Raw genomic sequence first — 27,294 nt, forward strand, 5'->3', positions numbered from 1 at the left:
ATTTCCATATTATTTTGCACAAAGTATATGTATAGTAAAAGTTTGCTGAATTGAACAGAATCACCAGAAATATTTTGAATTAAGCTATTCCATTTTGCCTCAGAATTAAAGCTATCATTTTCTTTTCTCATTATATTAGTTCACTATTAAGTTCAAGATGTGAATTTTAAAGCTTGATAGGTGGTATGTCTCTGAACAGAGCACTGTGGCCTTGTGTTCACATTGACATTTGGATTTGGCAAAACCTAAAGATGCCAGACTGTACTTTTCCACCTGCTGTTCCAGCTCAGGGTTTGATGTTGGATTTTAAATCTGAGCCAAACAGGTAGGGGAAATAAGTACCAACCATCTGATACAGTAGAGATTGAGACCACATGGAAACTTGCCTTAAAAAGTCAGACCAGTTTCAGTCATGTCAACATGAGCTACCTTGAATTTCTGCTTTGGAGACATTATTATTATTATTAATGACAGTATTCACTGAAACATTGCATTTTATTAAAAAAATGACCTGGAAGGTAGGCTCAGTAATGTGATTGTCAAAATGTTAATCCTGAATCAGAGGTGGTAGAAAATAATAATTTTAGCTTGTGTTTAATTTCCACCAATGATCTTAAAATCTGGAGCTGAACTTCGTGAAAAGAATATCAAGTTGGCTCTGAAGACTGATATATGCATAGCTGCAAATGGCTATTTTCTCACAAAAGTAGTAAACTTTAAAAATAAGTGCAATGATCCAGCAATTAATTTCTCCAGAATTCGTTTCCTGAATTTTTACTTTTTAGAACATTTAAAGTTCCTATAGTACTTAAAGAGAGACTGGAGGTACGGCATTCACAACAGTTTGGTGATGATGGTAACTTTAAGACTAAAAAGGCAAGAAGACTTTAGTATGGAAATAATGAAGGGATGCCCTTAAAAGGTCAGATAACACACACTCAGCCATTCAACATAGCCCTTTAAAAAGTGATTACAGAGTCATAGAAAAGGATGCACTTTGACTAAATGGGAGCTTTATAATTATCCAAACTACTATCTTCCTAATCATTGCAATGGCCTACTTGAATATGAGACAGGTGATCTTTTGCTTATCACAAACATCTACGGGGAAAAGACCTGCTCTCTTTCAATTGTCTGCAATTTTAATGGTACCATAATGCATAATTATCACACTGAACAATGACCTCTTTCCTCTCATACAGTTACACAGATGCTGGAATAAATGATCAACATTGACTCATACTGTATCTTCATTTATGTGTCTTTATCTTCCTCCTTTAATGTAATTAACAAATTATCTCGAATACTATTTCAATCTTCAATATTTTCCATTATTGGAGTCTTCAAGTTCAGAAGAGAAAGAGTACGCTAGCTCATTATTTAAACACAATTATATTATCTAAATAGGTACTCAATCAATCCTCTTTGTTATCAATAATGATTACGCAGAGATCCTGTAAGCATAATGAGCAATATAGGAAAGAATGAATTGTTTCTCTCTGTCAGAAAGTAAACTCATTCATTCATTTTCTCATTAAAATAAATTTATTTAGTGGCCATTATAAAGCAGATGTGCCAGGTTCCAGGGATACAAAAAAGATTAATACTGAATTCCTGTCTTTCAGGAGCTTGGCCTCTCAAAGAAGCTGGCAAGTACATTAATAAAGAAGTCTGTATGAGGGAGAATGAAGCCAAAGGAGAGAGTTTTAGAGTTTTGAGACCTTCAGGACAAACAAATAGAGCCGGCTTTCTTTTTTTATGCTGTTTTCTTCTCCTGTTTTAAAATTGCATGTTTATTTCACAACCTCCTGATTAAAAAAAAAAGTTCTGCATCAGTTTTATGATAGCATTTATGAAGAGTTGAAAGGACACAAGGAAGCTAGTTTTTCACTTGGATGGGACATCAAATGTGGGGATACACAGAGTGGAATAAATACATTTTGTGGGCTGTACTTCAGATTTGTAAGTCTAGAATATTGACAAGGGTGAGAGAGAGATATTAACACTAGAAAAACTCAAAACATTTAAGACAGAGTGCCTATTAACTCACTTGGGAGCACTTTTTTTGCAGCCCCCAGAATACAAGTTATTCTCTCACCTCCAAATCACTGCTCTCCCCTCAGAGGCCAAACTGGCAAAGAGGTGAATGAGCACAGTGAATATGGAATGGGTTTTGAGAGAGTTTACTAGAAACAAATAAATACTGCCATTCTGATAAATCCCCTTACATTGACATATTTTTTTTCTTCAGATAGGCTGTAGTACAACTGATTATGTTTATGATAAACTCCATCCATTTCTAGAATGGATTAAGCTACAGAATCATTTATTATTATGAGTAGGCTAAAAAGTGGTATAACTGAAACTGCCATAGTCACTCTGATGGAAGCTTTTACTTCACCTATTTTGTCTCTGTTCTTTTTTTTTTTTTTTTTTTGCGGTACGCGGGACTCTCACTGTTGTGGCCTCTCCCGTTGCACAGCACAGGCTCCGGACGTGCAGGCTCAGCGGCCATGGCTCGCGGGCCCAGCCGCTCCACGGCATGTGGGATCTTCCCGGACCGGGGCACGAACCCGTGTCCCCTGCATCAGTAGGCGGACTCTCAACCACTGCGCCACCAGGGAAGCCCTGTCTCTGTTCTTTAGGGTGGATCATTTCCATAAGTAGCTCATTACAACTGGTAGCTATTATTCTTGATTTCATTCTTCTTCAGTTTGTCAAGGTTCTAGGAATGCCTTATTTGCTGCACATAGGTTTTATGACAGTCATATATGTTATATTGACATTGCTCTCATTTAATCTATGTTTACTGTATGCATGTAGTATGCATATCTGCCCTAGTAGAACCGGCTTGAGTTTGCAGTGTACATTGTATGCTTTCCTGCTATTCTTCAGTGTGATTTAGATTGATATGTTAATTTAAAAGTAGACATTGGAACAAGTGCTTTTTGTTTTTTGGGTTTTTTTGTGGTATGCGGGCCTCTCACTGTTGTGGCCTCTCCCGTTGCGGAGCACAGGCTCCGGATGCCCAGGCTCAGCGGCCATGGCTCACGGGCCCAGCCGCTCCGCGGCATGTGGGATCTTCCCGGACCGGGGCACGAACCCTTGTCCCCTGCATCAGCAGACAGACGCTCAACCACTGCGCCACCGGGGAAGCCCAAGAACAAGTGCTTTTTGAATGACATGGAATCTAATAAACTCTGAACTGCTTTAAAGAGGACATTAGGTCAATTCCTGCTTCTGCCTTAACACAATGTCTAAACAAGTACCCACAATTCTCCAGATTTCAGAATTTTTGCCTATAAAAGAGAAGAGACTAGATCATCTATCTCTAAGCTATCTTTCCATAGCAAAAAATATATTACAAACCACATCATGATGCTGTAGGGCAAATAATAAAGTATTGGGTAGAAGTATCAGTACATTTTCTGGAGAGATAACAGCTAGAGAACTCTGAACTTAAAGACATGGGTAGTGGAGAGACACAAAGATCAGGCTGAACATAGATATAAAGGCAAATAAAATAAAATAAAAGACTTCTTGTTAGTATTTTGAGTCTTTGGGATAGTTCCTTGGGCAGAGATTTCTACCACCATAGCCCTGGGTTGAATCCTAATCTCTATAAGTCAAGAATTCTTTCTGCTCACCTTTCTCCTGCATACTCAGTGATCATTCCAGAATTATACCGTTCAAAGCCTTAGTATTAGAAAATTCAGTAAGTCCTTGACCTTGAAAAGCTCATATATGTAAGTATAAAATATTTATTGAAAAAAAATATTTATTGGAAACTTAAAATGTGGGTATTATGTTTACCTCTTGATACCAGACTAGAAAACAAATCTAAATATTTTATTCAGATTATGAAAATAAATGAACATAATACTAAATATTGGTAGTAGGTATTAAATTTACAGCTTCTTGTTTTAAAAATTAAACTACACCAAATAACTCATTAGAGATTCCTTCTATCGTCTGAAGAAAAATCTCCAAGTATAAGGACAAAGTCCTTTTTTTCATGAAAATTAATTCAGTTATAATCACAGATAAGTGTGAAATAAGATAAGAGGAAGATAATTATTTACTTTTGTTCAAATTATCTCTTAGACTTAATTACAGTAATTTGTAGACAGAACATTTATAGATTTGACTTAGTGTGATTTAGAACAGACTTGGACATAAATTCAAAAAATGTATAATTCCACTAAAACTTTTATTGGTCTACTTTATCCCTAATTAGGAGAAACATAGTGAAATATATAATATTCTTAGTACTAATTCTACACTCTAGATAGTGTCAGTCTCTAAGATTGAATGAGGTCATCAGCATTTGATGTTTATCTGGTAGAGAAAGGGATAGATGACATGATGCATGAATAGGCATTGGTTTCTTTAGAGGAAAAGTGTGTTTACTTTTCTATTAGTGTCATTATGAGATGTGAATTACAATTGAGGGGAACCGAAGAAAAAAGAATATATTAGTTTTTGCTTATTTTTTGAAGAGAATGTTTACCAAAATGTGTTTCTAGAATAAAAAATCCTTTTATTGATCACTCTATATTTAGAAAAAGTGTTTTTGTCACTAATGCTTTGACTCAAGCTGAATCAAAACCTATTTATTTCATTTTTATGAAGCATAAAGAGCAAAATAAATATAGCCAACCACATGAAGCAGGGTATTTCTAGTCCACAAACCGTTAAGGTTTAGAAAGAAGTTACTTGTTCAAAGTGTAAAAAGGAACCCTCTTACACTGTTGGTGGGAATGTAAATTGGTACAGCCACTATGGAGAATGGTATGAAGGTTCCTTAAAAAACTAAAAATAGATCTACCATATGATCTAGCAGTCCCACTCCTGGGCATACATCCAGAGAAAACCATAATTCGAAAAGATACACGTGCCCCAATGTTCATTGCAGCACTACTTATAATAGCCAGGACACAGAAGCAACCTAAATGTCCATTGACAGAGGAATGGATAAAGAAAATGTGGTATATATATATATATATATATATATATATATATATATACACACACACACACACATACACACACACACACACACACACACACACACGAATATTTCTCAGGCATAAAAAAGAACGAAATAATGCCATTTGCAGTGGCATGGATAGACCTAGAGATTGTCATACTCAGTGAAGTAAGTCAGAGAAAGACAAATATTGTATGTATCATGTATATGTGGAATCTAAAAAAATGGTACAAATGAACCTATTTACAAAACAGAAAAAGAGTCACAGATGTATAAAACAAACTTATGGTTACCAAGGGGGAAGTGGGGGGAGGGATAAATTGGGAGATTGAGATTGACATATACACACTACTATATGTAAAATAGATAACTAATAAGAACCTACTGTATAGCACAGGGAACTCCACCCAATACTCTGTAATGACCTATATAGGAATAGAACCTTAAAAAGAGTGGATATATGTATAACCAATTCACTCTGCTGTACAGCAGAAACTAACACAACACTGTAAATTAACTAGACTCCAATAATAATTAATTAAAAAATAAAAAAACTGAATCCTCAATGGAGCAGTCAGACCTCATGGCTGTGTACACCTGGGCTGAGGAGAGAAAGGTATGGATATAACAAGTGCCTGGGAATTACACAACTGAAAGCCTGTGTTTAAGTAAGAAGAAAACCAAATATAAATCTGTATAGACTTACATGAGGGCATGCTGCCCAAGTAAAAAGTGTCTATTGCTATTAACAGTAGAATAAAGTTATAGGAGTTAGGATTTGTTCTCCTATGAATTAGTGATATAGGCAAAGTAAAAGCATGAAAATTTTATTGCTTTTTCTTATATCTTTGATTGAATGAGAGAGAAAATAAGTGTTACAAGATTTAGAGTCAGTCAATAAGAAGGAAAAATAATACCTCAAGTCTCTTCAGTTCTCACCTTTACAACTTTGCAACTACCTAGCCCAAGGTATCTCCATTCTTCATCAGGGCACTGCAATAGCCACCTAAATGGAGGCTTCCTCCATCCATGATGGCTTCTAGCCCATTCTCCAAACAGCAGTAGGGGTAGGATTTCTTGAATGTTGGAGTGAGGGAGGATCTCCATAAATCCACTTAATAAATGCAACAAAAGTACTGGCAAAATTGTGAAAATCAGAATTCTACTCTGACTTGACAGAAAGCCATGGCAAAGGGACTTTCATGAATGTGATTAAGGTAAGAGCATTAAAATGAGAGATTATCCAACATAATCAAATGAGTCCTTAAAGAGGAGGACATTTTCCTGTTCTGGTCAGAGAGAAAGATGATAATGGAAGAAAGGCATGAAGATATGCAAACCCATTATTGGACTTGAAGATGGAAAAAGGGGACCATGAGCCAAGGAATGTGGGCCATATTTAGAAGATGCAAAGAAATGTATTCTCCCCTGGAATCTCAGAAAAGAACGCAGCCCTGTTGACAACTTGATTTTAACCCAGTGAGACCCATGTCAGGCTTCTGAACTAGAGAACTGTAAGATTATACACCTGTGTTTTAAGCCACTAAATTTGTGGTAATTTGTTATGGCAGCAATAGAAGTTGAGTATGTCCTTGCATACTCTGTCAATTTCTTTGTCCCTCTCTCACTTTACTTGTCTGGCTAAACTAAATGCTGGCCAGACCCAACTCTGTGTTTATTCTTATGTAGCTGAAAATAACTGAATGAAAACATAAAACCTTCTAGCTAGTCTGACTTTAAATTCATAATCATGTACCTCAAATGAACCCTTAAATGTACCCAGCAATAGTTCCTTATTCTATTCAATTTTCTATTCTCCTAGTGATAATTTCCCACATTCTCCTCTTTCCTAAATCCATTCCTAGATGTCCTACATCCTAAGCTTGTAATTGTTTTCCTATGTTACTGAGAAGATAGAAGTAAAAGGACAAGAACATTCATAATGCTCTACCATCCCATCTATACACTTAGCTCCATCCATTTTCATATTCCCTTGCCTTAGTTTTTTTTTTGCGGTACTCGGGCCTCTCACTGTTGTGGCCTCTCCCGTTGTGGAGCACAGGCTCCAGACGCACAGGCTCAGCGGCCATGGCTCACGGGCCTAGCCGCTCTGCAGCATGTGGGATCTTCCCAGACCGGGGCATGAACCCGTGTCCCCTGCATCGGCAGGCGGACTCTCAACCACTGCGCCACCAGGGAAGCACCCCCCTTGACTTGTTTTTATGGCTGTGCTTCCATCCTTTTATTTAAAGCTAAGTGCATCCACTTGTTCATTAGATTTCATCACCTATCACTTACTCAAGGAAACTATTTTATCAATTTTTCCCCCTTTAGCTTCAAAATCTATCCTGAATCTAATTACTTCTCACCACTTCCATTCTTGCTACTTAGTTCAAGCTGCTTACATTATTGTCCCCCTAAAGTGTATTCTCCACCCAAATGCCAGAGTGGGAATGTTAAAATATGAGTCGCCTTATGAACTGTTCAGCAGTTATCCATACCTCCTAGATTATTTCTGTAAGTATACAAAGATGCTGTTATTTCTCCCACCCACAGTAGCATTTTCTTGACTTTACTTTTTTTTTTCTTTTTTGCCAGACCCTGCCTTATTTCTATCCTTTTTACAAAAATAATCATTGAAAAGGAAGTCAATTGTTTTGGTCTTAATCAAGTTTCACCCCGACTAGGCTCTGAGCATGATCTTGTCAAGGTGAACAATGACCTTCATGTTGTTAAATCTAGTGGTCAATTCTCAGTCTCTTAATTAAACTTTAGCAGCATATAACAGAGTTAATACATATTTTTTCACTTCCAGGACTACAGGCTTGCTTCTTTTTCCTCTAGCTCACTGGTCAAATTCCCTGGTTCTTCTTGCTTCCCTGACCTCTAAATTTTGAATTGCTTCAGAGTCCTTGGAACTCTTCTATTTTTATTTTTATCCACTTTTTTGTTGGTGAATACTGTTACCCTGTATATACTGATGACTCCTACGACTCCCAAATTTATAGCTCCAGCCAGGACCTCTCCTCTGAACTCAAGAATCATATATCAAACTGTCTACTGGAAAACTGTACTTGGATGTTTAATATGCATCTCCAACTTGATTTGTCAAAAACTAAGTTCCTGGAATGACATGCTCCTCAAATCTGCCTGTATCCCAGGCTTCCTCATAGTAGTAAATGACAACTCTACAGTGTGCTCAGGATAGAAGCCTTGTAGTCATTTTACTCTTTTCTTTTATATGCCACATCCAATGTGTTGTCATGTCTTGTCAGCTCTGCCTTTAAAATCTATGCAGAATCTACTACTTATGACCACTTCCATTGTAATTACTTTATCCAAATAATAATATCTCACCTTGATGACAATGTCCTCTTACCTAACCTGTCACCTTGATTTCATGCCTGTTCTCCTAAAGTATATTCTCAACTCAAATCAGAGTGAGACTCCTTAACACATGTCCATTCATGTTATTCCTTTCTTCAAAACCCTCCAAAGTCATCTAATCTCAGTCAGATAAGAGACACAATTGTTACAATTACCTACAATGCCTGATTACCTCTTTGACCTGATCTCCTACAAATATGCCCCTTGCTTACTGCACTCTGTGCACGTAGGTCCTCTTGCTGCTTCTTGAGTAAGTCAGGCATGCTTCCATCCTTGCATTCCCTATTTCAGTTTGTATATCATCTGCCTGGAATGCTCAACCTTCAGATAGCCAATAGTTTGCTTCAAAACACTTCCTTCAATTCATTTTTCAAAGTTCATCCTCTCAGTGAGACCTTCTCTGGCCACTGTGTCTAAAGCTACAACCTCTTCCACTACCACCATAGTTTCTAGTTTGACTTTCTGCTTTGTCTTTTTAAACACTAATTCCTTTCTAATATGTGACTTTTTTTGTTGTTATTGACCTTGTTTATTGTCTGTCAGCACTTCTAGAATACAGCTCCAATGAGAGTAAAGGTTTTACTGGGGTTTTTTTTTGGTAACTTTATCTCCAAAACCTAGAATAATTTGCTGGTACTTTATATTCTCAATAGTTGCTTAATATATGATTATAAAGTAGATGCTACTGCTTTTTCCATTGTAAATGAGACATACTTATACACGCATTTACTTAATTTTTTTGTCTGTCTCCTCTAAGATGTGAGAGTCATGAGTGCAGAAAAGTTGTCTTCTCAGCTAGAATAGTGCCTTTTATAAAATGGCCTTCACTTCAAAGAATCAGGGAGAGAGAGACTCCTTTAAGTTTCTGATATACTCTTAAGAAAAATGCAAACATGTACAACCATTCAGAAATAGTTTTCAGGGAATTTATAGACACTCTGAAGCCCATTATTAATGTCCATACTGGTAGAAATGTATGATTTCTACTTCAGTGTTTATCTTTTGCTGCATCCTAAAGGTCTGGTATCACAATTGAGAACTTGAAAATAAAATATTTATTACAGCTTATAATTGTACACAGAGTGAAAATAAATATTAATGGATTTGTGAGTCATGGAAATCCTTCTTTTTAAAAAAAGAGATATATGTGTGCATTGACCAAGGAGATAAGAGAATCCTTTGTGCCTTATGTGCCTTATGTGAATGTCGGAACCCAGTGGTTCTCAACCAAGAGTGCTCTTGACACCTGGAAGACATTTGGCAAAGTCTGGAGACACTCTTGGGTGTCAAAACTGAGGAACTATTGGTAGCTAGTGGGTAGAGACCAGAGATGCTGTGTAAACATACTTTAATGAATAGATCAGAGCCTTCCCCACCAGCAGAGAATTTTCCAGCCTAAAATGTCAGTAGCGACAATGTTTGGAAGCCCTGATATAACCTTGGGGTACAAGCACTATGTTCACAGATGTATTCTTCAGCATGATTCCTGCGCATAATAGATACACAAGAACACCTGTTGTGTAATTGAAAGATAAAGCCTAAGCAAGTACACTAGTCCTTCTTAAAAATAACATACCATATCTAATTCATCCCAACATCCATTCATCCACCCATTCATTGATTCATAAGTATGTACTGATCACCTCCTATGTGTCAGGCATGGGACCAGGCAATCGGAGCACACTGAAGACTAGGGTCTTTGTGCCTAGTAATGAACACAAATAGTTCACAGATAATTTCAAAGCATCGTATGTACTCTGATAATGGAAGTGCTAGATTTTGTGAAAGCCAGCACTAACACAGGTCATCTAATCGAAATCTGAGGGTGAAGAAAGGCTGAGTTTTCTAAACCAAGATTTGCAGGATGAATATGAGTTAACAGAAGGGGAGGTAGAGAAAAAACATACAAAAAGGGCCAGAAGCTAAAGACAGCATTCCATATTCCGAGAATTATAAGCAACTTGGAATGGCTCAAGTTCAGAGTGTAATAAAGTCCTAGAAAGTGATGGATCTAGAATAATAAACATGAGTCACATTAAGAAGTTTGGACCTTATTCTGATAGCATTATAGAATTTTAAGCAGAGTTATAAAATAACATAAATGTGAGGTATTACTATTATTTTTGTTATTACTATAAATGTTATTACTTTTCCTTGTAAAAAGTTGAAGCAAGTATAAGAAAATTGAAAATAAAATAAAAATTCTCAATAGGATTTATTTAAAAACAAAAAGTTCACAAATTTTTAAATGCTAATGTGTCATTTTACTTTAGCCCTATTTCTGCATTTTATGCATTTTTATATGTCTGTCTATAAGGAAAATTGGTATTGCCTATACATGCTTTACTGGGCAAATGGTGCTTGACTGTGAAACTATCTGTAATCACAACCTCCATGAAAGCATCCACAATGGGAAAATAGAAGATATGATCATCTAATCTAATGTAATTATACCTCGTCAATGAGGAGGAAAAAGGTTTTATAAATAGAGGTGGGTGCTCCAGGATTCAGACAGTAGAGTGAAAAGTTTAAAGCAGAAGTTATTTACAAAGGCTCTGCTGATCCATTCTGGGTCACTTTGTCAAAAAAAGAGATGTTTCACCTTCCCTCAAAGTCTACAAGGGGAAGCTACAAGTTGGAAGAGTGTCCTGATCCTTTTTCTGAAGACTTTAATCATTTCAATTCTGGTCTCGACTTAAAATGTCCTTAGCAGTTTTAACAATCTGTTGGTTTCCCACATCCCTAACTCATATTCTCAGAGGAATTAAAATATAATTAAATGTTACCTTTCACACACCACTTCACAGTTTACCAAATACTTCAATCTGCATTGTCTTAACAAAATGTTGGAGGTTTGGCTTTCACCAAGGGTCACTTAATTGCCATGTTTTTCTTCTGGTATACTTTACATGGTGAACACTGCAATTCAAATAATGATTACCTAGTCAGATACTTTTACGCTTATCCAAGTATTCATTTTGGAAATTTATAGTTTATTTGATTTTTAATTGTGTATATCCAAAGTGCATAATAACATTTAATCATGAAGACAGCTTTTTTTTATTTGCTCCATCTTTTGGTCTTCACATTGTTTATGGCATTGTTTTAAACCTAAGAGCTCAGAATGTGTTTTCTTATGTTTTCATGAATAAGAGAATCTGTCATTCACATGGATCTGTTAAGACAATATACAGTAGGTGAGACCTGTAGAATTATTTCTTAAAAGCAAGCAATAGGGGCTTCCCTGGTGGCGCAGTGGTTGAGTCCGCCTGCCGATGCAGGGGACATGGGTTCGTGCCCCGGTCCGGGAAGATCCCACATGCCGCGGAGCGGCTGGGCCCGCGAGCCATGGCTGCTGAGCCTGCACGTCCGGAGCCTGTGCTCCGCAGTGGGAGAGACCACAACAGTGAGGCCCGTGTACCGCAAAGAAAAAAAAAAAAAAAGCAAGCAATAAATTATTTTGGTTTCAGGTAAAAAAATACTTTATGCAAGTAATGAAAGAAAGTGAATGCATTGTGTGATGGTATTTTCTTAGTGAAATGGGAATATTTTTCTGATCAATTATTTGGAAACTGTAATAGAAGCACATTGTTTTGAAAAACAATGGCATAGGTAAAAGGAATAACCAACAAGACTTTCATTAAAAAGGCAAGTAGAACCAGCAGCAGAGGAAAACTATAAAGACATTATATTTAGGAATAACCCATTTAAGAAGCACAAGTTGCTGACACATTTCTTCAAAAGGATATATGTTTAATATATTTGGAAGATGAAAGAATCTGCAGCCAAAGGAGTTAGCTTTAGGCTGTATTTAAATCTCACACACCCGCCTTAATATCATGTATACAACTGCAATATCTTTTCCAAAATACATATTTTTTCCTTCCAAATTTTGAGGATAACATTTTTTACCTTCAGAGTGTATAATTTCCTCTTTTAAGTATTTTTTCAAATAAGCTTTATATTTTAGAACAGTTTTTTATTTACGGAAATGTGATATTAGTACACATCACACTATTTACTATATACCCTACGCTATTTCTGCACTTGTTAATGTCTTATGTTAGTATGCTACATTTGTTACAATTAATGTTATCGATACATTATTATTAACTGAAGTCCACACTTGATTCAGATTTCCTTAGTTTTTAACACATGTCCTTTTCCTCTTCTAGAATCCCATCAAGGATACCATATTACCGTATTACATTTAGTTGTCATTTCTCTTTAGACACCACTTGGCTATGACAATGTCTCATACTTTCCTTGTTTTTGAAGGTTTTGGCACTTTTGAAGAGTAGTGGTTGGATATTATATAGAATGTCCCTAAACTGGTTTCATCTGACATTTCTCTTATGATCAGATTGGGGTTGTGGATCTATGGTAGAAAGACCACAGAGGTTAAAATGTCATTTTCATCATACCACGGCAAATGTACATTCTATCAACATGACTTATCTTGATCACCTGGAGAAATAGTGTTTGTCAAGTTTCTCCACTGCAAAGCTATTCTTTGTTTCCCCTTCTGCATACTGTACACTTTGGAAAGAAGTCACTATACACAGACCACACGTGAGAAGTAAAAATTGTGCTCCATTTCTTTGAGAAGAGAGTAGCCACATAAATTACTTGGAATTCCTCTGCATTGGAGATTCCTATTCTCTCTCATTAAAAAAATTCAATCAATCATTTATTTATATTAGTAGGGACTCATGAATATTTATTTACTACTTTGGGTTATAATCCAATACTATTTCATTTATTTTCTTGCTCAAATTATTTCAGCTTTGGACATTGGCAGCTCTTTCATTTGGCTCCTATATCCCTTTGGCATCACTGTTGTTTATTTTTTCCTTTTTGAGCACTTATTTTCTGACATTACAAGATGTTACAGGCTTATGTCTATATTTTCTGCCCCATTCCTAGAGTAAGCCATTTCTCCAATGATCCTGGTTCCTTTTATTGGAGGATGGTATTAGAAATCAAGATCCAGGAACTAGTTGTGTTCATTGCTCCTGGGGATTCATTGCTTCTAGGCCTTCTCAGGTGACACAGCAAAGAAATACATGTGTATATACTTACTTGTGTATATACACAAATCTATAAGTCTTTCTATTATATATGTAATCATCTTTATCTATATTAAGCTAAACATGGGTTTGTACTAACGACTCCAACTATAATCCATTACCACATGGATCATTCTAACCTATTCCCTTTGCTTATCTGTAAACTCCTACTCTAAAAGTGAGAAACCTGGCTCACACCATCTACCATGCATTTACTTTCCATCCAGTACAGATGTATAGTGGTATCAGAATTGTTAACTCATACCCCCAAGGAGATCAACTTTATTAACTAGAATATAAGACTTATGTGCAGTTTCTTTCACTTTTAGTCTTACAGATTCCATTCATTTTTAACATTACTTAGTACTTTTTATCTCTACTCCCTTCAGTGAGGTTGTTTTATATATATTCTAATACTGATTGTTTTGTTATGTTCTACATTCCATTCTAGGATCCCTCAACCTCCTAAATGATTTTTTAAAATTTGTATGAATAGTTACTCTGTGCTAGAAAGTTGTATGCCTTCTGGAAAATGGATAGTATCATGTCTTTACTATTGAAGTATCATACAGAATAGTTTTACTGCCCTAAAAAAAACCTCCTGTGCTTGATCTATTCATTTCCCTTCCCTTGCCACCTGATCTTCTGAAACCACTGATCTCTTTGCTGTCTCCATAGTTTTGCCTTTTCCAGAATATCATATACTTGGCATCAAGGTAGCCTTGGTTTCTTTCACCCAGCAGTATTCATTTCAGATTCATCCATATATTTTTCTGACTTGAAAGCTCATTTATCTTTATCACTGATTAACATTGTATTGTATGGATATACCACAACTTGTTTATCCACTCACCCATTGAAGGTCATCTTGGTTGCTTCCTGTTTTTGAAAACTATGGATAAAGCTTCTATAAACATTCATGTGGAGATTTCTGTGTGAATATAAATGTTAAAATCAGTTTGGTAAATACCTAGGAGCACAATTACTGGACAGTATGGTAAGATTATATCCAGTCTTGTAAGAAACTACAAAACTGTCTCTGGCAGTGGCTATACCATTTTGCATTCCCACCAGCAATGAATGAGAGCTTCTGTTGCTTTGCATCCCAACACATGCATATGTATTTTGCAAATATCTAACCTCCCCAATGTGTGGGGTTTTTTTCCCCCTTCTCTTAGCAGTGTCTTTCATGGAAGTTTTTAATTTAAAGTCCAATTTATCAATTTTTTTCTTTTATGGATCATGCTTTTGAGGTTTTGATATTTATATTTTTATATCAGTTTACTAAACACATGCTCTAAATGTTATTATTTATTGAGATTTTCCTGTGGTCTAAGAATCTGTTCTATAAACATTCTATTTGTTTATGAAAAGGGGCTTGATAGCACGTTCTCCTGGTTTTCCTCCTCCCAGTCTGACCTTTCTTAGTTATTCTCCTATGTTGCTGGGGCTCAATCCTAGGCATCCTGATCTTTGCTTTTACTTCTCACCTTCATCCATTCCCATAAGCTTCCAAAGCCTTTCATGTACCTGCTCCCAAATTTATTTCTCTAGTACAGATATCTTTTTTTCATTTTCAGCCCCATACATTCAACAGCTTACTTACATTATCACTCATATGTGTTACAACATCTCAAAATCTGCATATGCAATACTGAATTCCTGATATCCATTTACTACTGCCAGTACTTAGGTACTTGGTCCAGAAATCTTGGTATTGTCCTCCATTATTGGTCCTTCTCCTGAACTCTGACTTGAAATCCTTTTACTTTAATCATCCACTTCTTTTACTTCATTTATCCTCCCCAGTTCAAGCTGTAATCATGTCTCTTGGACCATAGCAATATGTTTCCTGGTGTCCCTGCTTTCATTTTTACTCTCTAACACTTTTCATATAGAACCTCTGCTTTAAACCTTTTAATAACTTCTTATTATAATTAGCATGTGATTCAAATCCTTAACATGATTATAAGGCCTTACCCGTGACTACTCACCTCAAGCCACTTTTCCTCTCTACTAGCCCCCTCTAAATTTTCAGTTGGCCTCCAGCTATTTTTTTCATTGAAGCTTTTACACATATAGTTCTGTTTATCTTTAATGTTCTTTTGGCCACTGTTTACTCGGCCAGATTCAAATTGTTCTTCAGGTCACAGCTTACTGCAACATTTTGGAAGAGAACATCACTGACACGCTAATATAAAATATCTCTCTTTTAGGTTCTTTCACACTACTCTGACATTTTCCTAAATATTTTCTTCTATAACTCCCAAATGTGGATTTTCCCCTTCAATTACACATAAAAATGCAGATGCAAAGCTGCACATTTTCTTTTAAAGATGCATTTTAATCTTTGAAGATGGTGCCCTCACCTAATTATCTGCCTATCTATTTTAACTAAGAGTGAAAGCTTCTTGGCATAATATAATGCAATTTCCCCTCTATTTTGTTAAAGCTTTGCTAAAATTTTGATCACTGAGAACAGTAGATGGTTCTAGGAGTATATTCAAGGCTGCCTTTGTGTACGAAATATCAAGATAAAATATGCAATCAGGAGGCACAGAGAACTTTTGTCAGGGATTTCATATATTAAGTTTAATGCTTTAAAACAAAATATTGGGACTTAACAGAGTTATACCACTGAAAAGAAAAGGAAGTAAATTCTTCAGCTTTCAAGTTGAGCTAACAGGTTTTAGTAATAAAATAATAATGTCTTCATCCTTCCAATGGCCAGCCTGATAAGTCTTACCCTTCTGATTTCAACTTTGTGGTCATTGTTTTCTCACTTCTAAATGAGAAGAAAGACTGTGTCCAGTGCACTGGACAGAGGATGGGGTATATGCTAAAGTCACTACCCCCACCTCACACTCATGTTTCACGTCCAGTTTTCTATAGCATCTGTTTGTACTTCAAATGTGATTGTGTGACCTATTGTCAACTTCAGCTACATATGATGAAGATAGATTCATCATATGTATATGATGTTTTATATATATAAAACTTTTTCTTACTCGTATGACATCCAACTAACTGGATAAAAAGGTGTCATTTTTCTGACAGCTCATGTGAAGACATAAAGTGATTTTCAGTCCATCTTTCTTTTGATTGTCATATACATTTGGTTGTAATATCCTGCTGCTTCTTCATATAGTTCCCCCTGGCACCCTTCCTGTGTCACCTTCAGTACTGTCCTAGATGTCATTTCTTCTAGAACTACTTCTGGAACTGCCACTTCACAAGATATTTTCAATACTCTTCTTCTCATCCACTGAACCTCTTCCCTGCCAATCTACCTTCATTTCTACTGTCAAAGGCATTCTAGTACAGGATATTTTGAACATATCACACCCACTCTGAGTCCTTGGAAGTTTACCTCTGTCTTTCCATTCCACTACAGATCAGGTCTCAGGTCCTTATTCTATATATCAAAACCCTCCCACTAAGGGATATGTATTTCCTCTCCTTATCTTTCTATTTTTAAATCCAAACAACTTTTTGAACTTTTTTCCAGGAAGCCTAATGTCAGTTTTTCTTTACTCCCATCTTTGATGTTTTTCCCCTCTCCAAGCAATGCCACAAGCTTTGAATTCTCTTCCTTTAATGACTACCAAAATCTCTGACTCTTCTCCTGCCCCCACTTCTTTTGTTTCTCTTTCCTTAAATAGTGTCTAAAAATATATCACTTATTTTGGAAAATCCTTCTGTATTGATCACAAAAAAGTTAATAATCTTGCTTAGTTTATTATGTGCAAGGGTATTTTATAAGGCTATTTCTCCCATCTTTCTCCTTTATTTACATTCATCTTTTCTTCTTGATACGTGTTACATTTTATTTTGATACAGTGTACTTTTATCATTATCTTTCATATCATGGCCACAAATTTTTAGTCTCCTCATCCTATAAATGTGTATTAGTAAGAATGTTTGGTTTTAAGCAACAGAAAACACTTCTAAATTAATTAAGTCCAAAATGAAATTTTTGATGGATATGGAGGAAAACCTCTCAAAACCTCTCAAAACCAACAACAAAAATCAGGATATTGGCAGATACCAGTAAAGGTAGCCAGCAGAAGTGATGGCTATATTCATGACCCAATAAATGTTTGGTCTGTATACTTGCCCAGCCACAGGAGGATCCAGAAACTGAACTCTCCCTGACTCTACTGTGATTGACTTCTAAACTCTGCCCAAATTTTCACCTCACCACCAAGATTGCTATTATGAGCACCAATTATCTGAGTATACATTATATATAAGTGAATATAGATTTAATTCCATGTGGTAAAGAGAGGTACTAACTCCTTGGCTTTCTCTTGGAATTCAGAACATTACCTCCTAAAGAATACTCAAGTGATGGAAGATTGCTCCCTTTCTGTCACTATTTTAGATTGTAGTCTAGGAAATAGGAAAAAATTTTGTATTATTCTTATATGCTATTATCCTGGTTTTTAGGCATGATTTTATGTTTGGGGACAATGCTATTAATATCATTTTTGCTTCAGTATGAATGCCTTGTTTTACAGGTTAAGAGAAAATTTTCCTCTACTTTAGTTTAGCATTTAAGGTGTTACATGTGCTAGAATAATGAATTAATTTCCCCTTTTTAAAAAATAGTATGTGTGTATGCTGAAAATATCATCTGGCTTCAAGTATTTGTCTTAACTTTGATTTCTGATTAATTAGAAGCTTAAATTGTGAGTTTATGTGTCTTATATATTAACTTAATTACCTGGCTCTAATGCACAATCTGCTGGATTTAATTGGCAGGGTGTATCACAACTTTTAATGAGTCACATCTTCCACCAAGCTATGCTTTAAAAAGAAAGAAACCACATAATTAGATCAGGTTTACTCCATTTAAAAACATTGGACTGATTAGATACTTTGGCTTAATTTGCTGGAAAAAGATAGGAAGTTTTAAATTGTGTTAGTTATTCATGCTGTGCTTTTCATCCATTTCAAGTATGAATCTATTTGGGCTATGGAAAAGAACTTAGCATGTTTTTGCTTTTCAACAAGATAAATAAAAATGTTTGCATCAGGTGGAAATTGAGTATATATATATGTGTTTATGTGCATTTTTTATCCTGGGATTATTGAACTCTCAGATATTTAATTTAAAATATTATACGTATATCTATACGTTCATTAGATTCTCAAAGAGATCCTGACCAGAAGGAGATCCAGAATCACACTTTAGTGACTTATTTTATATTGTTTTCTTACTACTTAATAAAATAAATTTTAACAAAGTGTCAAGTAACCCAATTATTGAAAAATAGCTTGTATTTGTATATAAATATATAAAATATCATCTCCATAGTATCATTATATCCATTTATATTCTTTAAATTTATTTGGTGAAAGATAAGTTAAAAATTGAATCACTATATTAATACATGTGTAAACTAGATCTATACATTCACTAGAAATATCTTGATGAACTTACAAATTTGAATACATTCTCAAATTATATATATATAAAGGGTTAAAATGTTAATAATGAAGTCTCAACTTAAAAAATGTAGGGATTTTGTAGATTTTTCAACGTGAACAATAAAAAAAATGGAGGAAATATTCTTCCACTATTCAAAAGCTATTGCCTAATTAAGTAGAATAGTCATTCACATCACTGACAAACACCTGAGGTTCTGGTGTACATCTTTATTTCATTTACATTTTACTTAATGTAAATAAAAATATCAACCAACATTCATGCTGAAGCTACAATCAGAAAGCTAATTGTTAAACATTTAGCAGCACACCACTGCCTGCATATATGACAGCTGCGTTCAATAGATTGGACACTGTGATGCAGACAGCAAGATTGCCAGTTATGCATCTGTATGGTCCAGTCTGCTTTGCTGTTATAAGACGACTTTCCTGCTACAGCTACTAACTGACATGTTTCCCCTTAATTACATAAGGAAATATTAATCCAAATTCTTCATTTTTACTGGAAAAAAATAACACCGAATGTATATCTCATTGATATGAATAACTTGTTACTCCAAAATAACTGTTCTAAAATTAATCTCATTGATTCCTTTTTAAACCTTTGCATATATCAAATGTAACTGCTCTTTATACATGATTATATGTTTACATTAAATGTATATTTATATATTTAAAGATGATTCACAATATTTAAAGAGCCATCTCTTCCCCAGTTCCACTGACCATTTTTAAGAGGTACAAGTTTTTACTTATATGATTATTGACTGTCTTCTTTCTGAACTATTTGACAGTTTTCACTACTAAAACATAAACTGGTAATTATATATTGTTGCTTTTTTTCCCCAGATCATCTTTAGGTTCTCTAGCTTGCTGTAGATTATGAGAGTTGGGAAAATCTTTTTAAAAAGCCTAAAACTATAAAAGCAAGCACACATACACACACCCAAATACACACTGAACAGTATTTGTAACTGTAATAATTACTTTAAAATTCACAATAGTCTATGGGAATGATTTGTAATTCACTCAGTATGTTAAAATCATATTTAACTTTCAACAGGTGAAAAACATCCTCTGAAATGTAGGAATCTACGGTGAATATGTTTCAGTTGAGGATCATTTGGAGTAAAGCCAGCCAGAGATGGCATTGGCAGAGTGGAGAGTATGATGGTGGGGCAGTGAGTGTCTAGCTACATATAGGCAAGGTTCTCAGTGCCAGTGGTGGCAGCAGTGGGCATCCATCTGGAAAATGGCCAAATCCTGTGTAATCTACATTTTGGTTCCTGCTACAGCCTTGTATTTCAGCCTTGCTGTTGATTGTCTCAGTTTCCCTATGTCATTCTCACTTTTCAGTTTTGGTTAACTAGAGTCAGAGTTTGTTGTGTGTTTGTTTTAGAACAATTGATAATGGCATTTTCACATTTAAAGCACTGATATCCTATACCAGATGGGAATTTTCTCTTGGCCACTATTATTTCATTTTTCAGGATTCCAATTCATTCTCATTTATGTCATAAAAGAATTCATTTTAAAAATCAACCAATGGGGTCTTGAATTAGATGTGAAGATGAGTTGGGATTCTATATCTATGATAGATAAAACTCTAGTGGGTCTCTGGACAATGAACCACCTCTGCAGTATATGGATATTCAAAGAAGGGGGTAAAGTTTTATTTTCAAGCTGTACCAAAAATATATTGTGTATTCTAAAAGAGGGAGTGGTCAGAATCTACATGTTGACCACTACTAGGCATAAATGGGATTATTTATACAATAAAGAGTCTATCTATTAGGACATCTTGCATTTTTAAATTTGTAACATCACTTGACCATTTTATCTCTCTTTTCTAAAAATGAATGGCATTGGAAACTAAGCATTTGTCATAAACAAATATTTCCTGAGACAAAAGAGACTTGAATATTATTACTCATAAAGTTTAATGAACATTTATACAACTTCAACAACTATATTAGAGTTAATACTCTCCTTTAACTGAATGTTCAAGTAATTGATCCTTTTAACTAGTAAGTTGGGCATTTTATTACAATTATTCATCTAGTTTAAACAACTGCAAGTCTTCCATAAAATAATTATTTATAACAGGAACCTGATGAGCTGGAATATCAGACTTTGCCAGTATTAATTGTGTGCATTAACTCTATCTTTGTCCAACAAATAAGGGAGAAGACTTCAGCTTGGCACAGAGTAAACTCAGCGGTCCAGATGAGGTGTTGAATTTCCCTTTTCAGAGGAGCAATTTGCAAGTTGGGAAAAAAAAGGGATAACAAAAATCTAATCATATTCTTTAATATTAAACACACCTCCTGAGAACCGTGAAAGTACTATATTTGCCAAAATACATAATTTAAAGCTGAGATTTCCTTTTAAATAGAGTGAAATTAAGCACATATTTGATACGTGTTATTCCCAGGTGGGAGGAGCAAATAAGAACATGAGAGAGAGAGAGCCTGAATCATCTAGTATAATAGAGGCAGGACAATCCCAGAGGAGAAGAATTAACAGCTGTGCTTTAGTTGTTCCAGTAGGGTGTAGAGATAAGTTGGATTGGAAGTTTCATTTAACCTGGCTCTTGATGGCGTTAGATAATAGTCAACGTTTAACACTTTATAGTGCTTATCATGGGTCAGGTGTTATTTGATGTATGTTATGTATATGTAGTCCTTTAATGCTCACAACAATCCTATTAGGTTGGTTCTATTAGCAATCCTGTTTGGAGGTTCTAGCAAGGGAGTGCAGCTACTGGTGTACATGTGACCATACAACCACACTCCTCTACTGGGGAAGGTTGTCCTCTTCCACCAAGTGTACAAGTTCATAGCAGATGCACATGGAGCAGTGGAGACACCTGCCTAGCCAGATAAGCCAAATCTAACCTGGCGATCAATCGGGTGACTGATGTTGCAGCCAGATCGCCCTTACATCTGAGGTTGGTCGTATTAGAATCACCAGTATACAAATGAAGAAATTAAGGTAACAAGAGATTAAGAAACTTTCCCCAAGGACACACAGCTTGTAGCAGCTAGTCATGCAGACTGGATCCAGCACCAGTGCCTTTCATTCCATATCCCATTTCTAGATCATCTGCTTTGTTTTCAGTGCTACTAAAGGAGTGGTTCTTATTGGTTATATTCCTTGGTCATAAAACCCTGCCTCCTGCCATGTTCTCAGAAAACAAATATTTTATGCAAGTACTATTCAATATTTTGTGCAAATAATCAAGCTGAGCAAGTGAGTTTGAATTAAGAAATACAGTGATGGCTTCCCTGGTGGTACAGTGGTTAAGAATCCACCTGCCAATGCAGGGGACACAGGTTCAAGCCCTGGTCTGGGAGGATCCCACATGCTGCAGAGCAACTAAGCCCATGCCCCACAACTACTGAGCCTACGCTCTAGAGACCACGAGCCATAACTACTGAAGCCCACATGCCTAGAGCCCACGAAGCGTAGCCCCCGCTCATTGCAACTAGAGAAAGCCTGCACACAGCAACGAAGACCCAACACAGCCAAAAATAAATAAATAAGTTTATTAAAAAAATAAAGAAATACAGTGAGACTAGGCCAGTGGGTGGTGGAGATTGAAGCGCAACTGTCATTATTAGAAGAATCTGAAGGGGCCATGATGGCCATGACCAGAAAATGAAAATGGGCTCAGGAATCTGATTGGCGGAAAAACAGCTTAGAGAAGACAATAGACTCATGGCAAGCCAGAGACACCACAAAAGAGAGTTTGAATAGTTCATCCCATTCCAGGTGTTTCCTTATAATAAGACAGAGAAATTGAGAGTGTGTCTATTTCTGTTTGGATCTTACCATGGATTATATCATTGGGGAGTCATTGAGAGTTTTTAAACAGAAAGATGAAATAATTAGGCAGATGATGCAGTAATGATAGGTCAGACAGCAGAGGATATAACAAATTGAAATGGGAGAGACTAAGAACAAGATACTCATTACAGAAGGTGATGGCTATAGTTGAGGTACAAGAGTAATATCATTAAGAATGGCTCAGAAAATTATTACAGAGATAAATATGACTTCTTTCATATGCTAATTTATTTATTCACTCATTTGCATCTTTGTTCCTGTATTTTTTTTTGCCAAAATACATTGACTCCTACATGGGTTTCTGGAAACACTAAGGTGAACAACTCAGTCCTTTCCCTCAATGAGCTCATTGACTAGTGAAGACTGTTATCAAACAACAGATGGTTCATAAAAGGGACAGCATATCCAAACTAAGAAAATCAGGGTAACGTTGTAAAAGAAATGACGTTAAATTAGTGGTTGAAGATGGGGAAGGAAATGTACAAGATTTTGAAATTTGGTGACTATGAGGATAGTGCTGATAATAAGAAATATAAAGACAACAGGAGGATGATTCATCAAGAACTACTTTTTAGGAATCAATGTGAAATTTGATGGAGATGAGAGAGATAGATGACCTGGTCCACTAATAACATACCCTTAATTTGTCTCCTATTGCCCTATAAGACGACTGAGGAAAATGTAGCACAGATTTGGTGGTCTAGTTAACAAACTGTTATTAGGTTGAGACCAAAACAGCTTTGGAAAGCTTATATTAGCTGGAAGGATCAAATGAAAGATTCCCTGGCTTCACTGAAGGCAGGCCTAAAGTTCAAGAAGGTAAATGAGTATTGTCCTTATATCCATTAATCCTATCCTCTGATGAGAAAAGTCAATTTTGTTGACAGAAAACAAGCAAATGAGCATAAGGACTAGAACGAAAAGCCAGATAATTTTCTCCAAAAGCAAGAGCCTCTCATGCCAGCTCTTCTCAGTCCAGGGTGCCTCCAAGGCAGGACCACAGCCCTGGCTGTCTCATCTCACCATTTAAGTGGCAGAGAGAGCCCAAAGGGAGTCAAAGTGGGGACCAAAGAGAAATACAATACGATGTTTTTAGCCCCTGGAGACAAGACTGGTCTTAAATGGATACCCAAGAGACTGATAGAGACTAAAACTTATCTCAGAGGAAAGCAACATTGCCCATCTCCCTTTGACCTTTCTTGCATCTCAAAAGTGCCTTACCTTTCTGGTATTAAAGAATGATATGCATCTCTAAAGTAATGATTTTTAAATGAGTTTGGAAAATGTTTACATACCTCTTCAAGATATCCATGCACATTAACACAGAAAAACACTAAAAAAATCCCATAGTAAAGAAATTAAATTATTTTCAAAACTTATTTGATAATCAATCTTATTTATGTAACCCATTAACATGTTGCAGACAACACCTTGGGAAATATTGCAGTAAAGAAAGAGACTATAGATGTTTGCCAGGGCTTTTCCCTATTCTAAAGTAACATGTATTTTTAAAAATATTTTCTAAAGATAATATATATTTTTCAAAATATATATTTCATGCTCAATAACTTTGGAGTGAACAAGTATTTTCTCTGTGATGGACATTTCTTACAGTGCCATGTTAGTCACTGGGAGTTGATAATCATGTGGTATTCCCAAAATTAGACTGCATAAGTACCTACTCCTTTTACCTTTTTTTTTGAGTTTTCACCTAAATTTTTTTTTATTATTTAAAAAAATTAAGAAAAATTTTTATTGAAGTATAGTTGATTTACAATGTTGTGCTAATTACTGCTGTACAGCAAAGTGATTCAGTGATACATATATATACATTCTTTTTTTAAATATATTCTTTTCGGGCTTCCCTGGTGGCACAGTGGTTGAGAGTCCGCCTGCCGATTCAGGGGACACGGGTTCGTGCCCCGGTCCGGGAGGATCCCGCATGCCGCGGAGTGGCTGGGCCCGTGAGCCATGGCTGCTGGGCCTGCGCGTCCGGAGCCTGTGCTCCGCAGCGGGAGGGGCCACGGCAGTGAGAGGCCCACGTACCGCAAAAAAAAAAAAAAAAAAATTCTTTTCCATTATGGTTTATCATAGGATATTGAATATAGTTCTCTGTGCTATACAGTACTCCTTATACTTTAAAATAAACTTAATTCTCAGAATTTAAAAAGGTCCCCACTATTCTCAGGGCCAAGATGACCTGTAAAGCTATGGCACTGGAGCTTGCCTGCTTTATTCATAATTTTAATAGGGACAATGATAGTTTGGGTTATTCAGCATATTTAAATGTAGGCTAATTCTTTTAAATTTAGGAGTTATCCCTCATTGTTTGCTTTCCTAATCCCCACATTTCAATCTATCAGAAAATACTGCCTTTTCTAGCCAAATATATTTGAAAACCATTGACAAATTTTCACCTTGTTGGCAGTACGCTATTCTCAGCCATAATCATCTGTCTCCTAGACTCCAGCAATAGCTTTTATATTGGTCTCTTCTATCACATATTTTTCTCCACAAAATTGCCAGAGTGTCAGTTTTTAAATATAAATGAAAGTATGTTGCTTCCTTGCTTCAAGTGCTTAAAATAGCTTCCTCTTGCTGTCAGAGTAAAATCCAAATTATCATGGCCTACAAGTCCCTTTATAGTTTGCTCCTAGTTTCCTAAGTCCTAATGAAGCAGAATCTCTGGAAATGGAGCCTGGGGTTTTATTTTGAATAAGATTTTGATGGTCAGTCATGACTGAGAATTACTCCCTTCTTCAGTGTTGGTGTTCATTCAGTTCCTTCACTTTTCACTTTCTCAGCAATGTTCTGGTGCCTTAAAGTCTTTGCTACCTGTTAGCAGAGAGAGAGCAGTTTGGTCAATGGAACACATCATAGTTCCCCTTAGAGATTCTAGTCTTTGCTGCATCTTTTCACTTCAGACCCAGAGCCTCCTCTGAGGCTACTCTGGGTCCTCCCGCTGCTTCAGCTGTAGCTTCTTTGCTTCTGCTATCATAGCTGCTGTTGCCAAATAGTCTATGCTGCCAGAGTACCTGCCAAAGCACTTCCAAATGTCACTTATTTCCAGAGTTGGGAGATACATTTTGACCTTGGCATAAAGGAAATCTTGTCCCAGTTAACATTCCCAAATTTGGAAACTAAGCATCAAAGGACTACTAAGTTATCACCTTTCAACTGCATGCCATGATCCATCCATGCAGAAATGCTGTATTATTTGGTGATGATAATGGCCTTAGCCTTGAAATATTCTCATCTGAAGACTTCTAGTAATGCCCCATCCCCCCAAACATACACACACACACATACATGCACTCACCGCTACGTATGTGTATATTTTGTTGAGCGTACTCTCTAACACCAAAAAAGGAATAAAGGTAGTTTTACTCTGAAGTATAGGTGACAGGCACTATTGTAAGTAAATATAGAATCTAGTTTTTGAAAATAGTTGATAGTGGAGAAACATACAGCTTGGAGGTAATGTAGAGAATCATGATGAAAGTGTAGTAAAAGTATATTTTACTGTAGCTATGGTGTTAGCCTAGGTTTCCCAAATAGTAAACTCCGCAGACAAAAACTTCATTCAAATGGGAAAGTGAAAAACAAGACGAAATAAAACAAAGTGTCACTGGTGGTAGACTGCAGTAAAGGAGCAGTCCAGACAAAATTCTAGAGCTGGCTAATGATCAGTTGCTTCTATTTCATTGATAGTATGCCTGGGTATAATTGACAAAGGGACATAGTGGTTGTATACCAGACCATTAAAGGTGGTAAAAAGGAATGGACAATAGATTTCACAAGATGGAGATACTCAGAAAGATTGAAGCAAAAATGTTTTAATTTCAGGATCAGCGTTATCTGAAATAAAAATTTTGAAGAAAATGAAAATGTTAGAAATTTAAGGCATTGTCATGTTCTTTATTTAACAGATTGTATGAGTTTTCCACCTATATCTTTGATTAAGATAATCATGTCTGATACCTATAGTTTTTTTTTATGAGTACTAACATGACTACATTTTAATGCTTGAATTTATATCCTCTAAAAACCATATGAGGACTACCTTTTTAAAGGTCATCCTTTGAATTTTTAAAGATCTAAAATGTTTAGCATTGCTTTAGGGTTTTCTCCACATTTGTCATCTAAATCTTACCTGCACATCCATTTGGGGTTTCCCTGCACACACATTTGTCATTTATACATACATATTCATGACACCAATTTGATTAATGATCTTGTCTTTCTTACTCCTACAGTTTAATGGACAAAATAAGATGTTGACAAGGCTCTGGAGGTTGGAATGAGACATGCTAATTACATTTTTTAAGGCCAATAGACATTTTCAGTCATAGAACTTTCTGATGTTCTAAATGCCTGGTATTTTTAATGCTTAATTCTTCAAATTGCTTCGAATGTAATGATGATGGTGAAATAACGGTAATTACAGCAGTTGGTTTGTTGCTCCAGACTCTGACATTAAATCTATTATGCCCAGCCTCTTAGAGGGAATGGGTCTGAGCATTTTTTAATCAAGTGAGCAGGGTCATT

At 35.9% G+C, this 27,294-nt stretch overlaps 1 long non-coding RNA gene across 1 annotated transcript in view; it reads right to left on the minus strand.

Moving 5' to 3' along the window:
- The window catches only part of LOC137225816 (uncharacterized), a 66,614-nt gene that overhangs the window by 35,915 nt on the left and 3,405 nt on the right, over nucleotides 1-27,294 (minus strand). Inside the window, exon 2 of the long non-coding RNA XR_010944038.1 lies at nucleotides 14,300-14,377. This is a non-coding gene — a long non-coding RNA (uncharacterized lncRNA). The remainder of the gene's footprint in view (nucleotides 1-14,299; nucleotides 14,378-27,294) is intronic.

This window comes from Pseudorca crassidens, chromosome 6 (assembly GCF_039906515.1).
Source record: "Pseudorca crassidens isolate mPseCra1 chromosome 6, mPseCra1.hap1, whole genome shotgun sequence".
Taxonomy (NCBI): Eukaryota; Metazoa; Chordata; class Mammalia; order Artiodactyla; family Delphinidae; genus Pseudorca; species Pseudorca crassidens.